Here is a 3,119-nt window from a genome sequence, read left to right on the forward strand (position 1 = left end):
AACCGCCTTTGAGATGCAAGACTTCAATTTTTAAATAAAATCCATTCCAACAAATTTTAATTATTATTTTTGCAAGATAAATGACCGAAAAGTGTCATTCAAAATTCAAACTTGGAGGGCGTAACCAAACCTGAACTCAAAGGGAAAGAAATTTGTTATCATGTAGCAGAGTTAGTACCCTGCCCCTTTGATTTCTGGCTGAAGACCCTCAAGGAAGGCCTAGTAATGTTGAAGACTAGAAGGGACTAAAAATAATTAATCTGCAGAAGAGCAGTGAACTGCATTATCACAAAAATGTCTCAAGAAGGAATGAGTATGTGACTGACAAAGTTGAATGTCAAAAAAAAAAAAGATGGCAGATAAGCTAAGAGAATTATCAGGTGATAATGTGCAAATATACATTCTTACCAGCCTTTGTCAGCAGGTGTATTCCATCCCAGGCAAGAAATCAGCATCCCTATTTTTTAAGCCATGGTTCCAAAGTACAAATCCCATTCTGTTAGCCCATGATTCACATCCCAATTCAATTTTTTCTCTTCTGCATCCCTTGCCTTCAGTGGACAACAGTAAAGAAAACACAACCTGCACTCTTACAGTTCATAATTTAGCACCTAAGTCTTCACAATTCGTTTTAGACCCCTTTTATCACTTCTGTCCACATTAATCAACAAATGGGTGATAACTCAATCCATTTCACTAAGCCTCATATACAGGGAAAGACCAAAATTGTCTATTGTTATTAGATCATCAGACAAATAGTTAAGAACACCAAGCCCAGAATTGCCAACCACCACCCTTTGCTTTACTAGATGACCTGTTCCCCGATTGTTACTGTGGCTCTGTTGTAGCTTACTTGGAAGACAAATAGCTTCTTCCTCACAGTATCCTCCCAGCCCATTAAAAGCCTGTTTTCTACTAACTTTCTAACTCTCCTTTTCTCCTTTCTGTTGAATGTCTCATGGATTTCCTTATTCTTCCATCCTCCAAACTCCTGATAAAGGTCTAGTCTCTCCTTGGCCACTTCAGTTCCCCCACTTTTACCAGGTGAAAGACTTGATTCCATTTCCTTTGGTAACAGTTCAACATCTCTAACAACTTAGAATATGGAATCTTTACCTCCTTCCAGGAAGAACCTCAGTCTATACTTGGAACACACCCAACTATAGCAGAAACATTTGAACTCAATACAAAGCTGCAAAATACTCCCTAATCCCTACATGGGTTGAGATTTTCAGCCTTATTGTTTCACTACTTGTAGATTTATGTATCACCCCTACGCACTTTACCTAAAATCTTTACAACCAATTATCAAATTTGACCTCACAATTTTGACAGCCTCACTCAACCTCCCGTCCTTAGTCTCGACAACCAATCCTTCACCATACCCTACGCCTCTGTTTGGCCTTGCACCAACGGTTTCACCAATTTACCCCACCCGCCAATCCACTCATCACTCTGCTTCACTTACCTTTTCTTACCTCACCAACTGTTTGGCCTTGTCTTCCTCTTCAGGTCCTTGATCCTTTTCCTTTCCCTTTACTGTCAGCCGTCTCTCAGAGAAGGCAGAAGTAGAACCTGGAGCTGGAACTTTTTCTTTGCTTTTTCCTCAATTTCTCTTCCCCACATTCAATCTCTGACCTTCTTTATTAGTCCAAATTCCTCCAAATCACCTACACAATTTCCTTCTCATTCAACCTAAGTCCTTTTCCTACAGAACCTAGAAGTGGAAATGTGTCATCTTCTGCAGTATGAGGCTGAAGATTCTTAAGGTCCTTTCCAGTTCTAAAACAGTGATTTAATCATAACCAGATAAGGAAGAAAGGGACTCCACTCTCCTCAATCTCCCACCCTTTTTCTTAAATATGAAACACTTGACTCCCTACAATCCACAACTTAGTTTACATGGGGGGGGGGGGGCAGAGCCCGAAGGCACCACGGCCAGGGAACTCTCCTAGGAGTCCGGAAGACCAAAGTTCAAGGTCTGCCTCTGACACATTACTACTTGTCACTACCTTATCAGGTCTTGGCAACTCTTTCTGCAAAGGTGTTAACCTACACTGATGGGAGTTTCTTCCCACAGGAGCTCCCTATGCCAATGCATCACAGATCTAGTTCCTGTCCCCCCACCTATGTATTAGCCATATTGACCCAACCAGTCTGTAAGCTCTTCGAGAAAGATATACATGGAAAATATGACCCTGCATCCCTATGGTCTATAATTTTACCATGCAAAACTTTGCTATATGTACACACACACATATATAAATGTACATACATATATATGTATACATACACATATATGTACTATTTAGAGAGAATTTCCACCCCCTATACTGCCCACAGTGGTGAGCATAAGAGGTGTTCAGTAAGATTCCCCTTGACTCTTCTGTAGCAAATGAGTAGTTTCCTGTCTGGATCTTCTTCCCCTCTGTCATCCACACTGTTCCCAGCTCTGCTGGTTGGGGGTAAAGGCAGCATGGAAAGAACACTAAATTAGTTATTATATCAACATTGCTATTATATCAAATGAGATATTTGTAAAAAGCGCTAACATTGTTCCTGGCACATAGTAGGCGCCATATAAATGCTGCTTCTCTTCTCTTTCCTCTTCCCCCTAGTTCTGACTGTGTCACTGTGTGACCCTGGCATGGCACGTAACCTCTCCGAGCCTATTTCTCCAGCTGTAAAATGAAAGACTTGAACTCACAGTCAGCACCATAGCTCTCTTTTAGTTAGATCTACAATGGGATTATAGCCTGACCTCCTCAAGTTTCCTAGTCATGGAACACCAAAAATTCCAATTTTTCAAATTTGTTTTGTTTTCATATCCTTTCCTTACTCTTCAATAGCCAAACATCTCCTTTTTGTTCCAGCCAGTCCTGCCCCGTCAACTCGCCAACTCAGACATTTCTCTACATTCAGCAAAATTCAGCCCTCTAACTTACCCATCAGCATCCATCCCTCGGGTGGCCCAGGCCTCAGTCTGAGCAAGTAAATGGGAAACCACCGGAAGCTCTTTGAAAATGTACCTGAATACACTGAACTGTTCTAGTAGAAAATGGCAAAGGCAAATGGGCCCTTCTCCAGATCCCGCATGACAAAAAAAAAGAAGAAAGCAG

This window comes from Phascolarctos cinereus, unplaced genomic scaffold (genome assembly GCF_003287225.1).
Source record: "Phascolarctos cinereus isolate Bilbo 61053 unplaced genomic scaffold, phaCin_HiC Scaffold_8;HRSCAF=390, whole genome shotgun sequence".
Taxonomy (NCBI): domain Eukaryota; kingdom Metazoa; phylum Chordata; class Mammalia; order Diprotodontia; family Phascolarctidae; genus Phascolarctos; species Phascolarctos cinereus.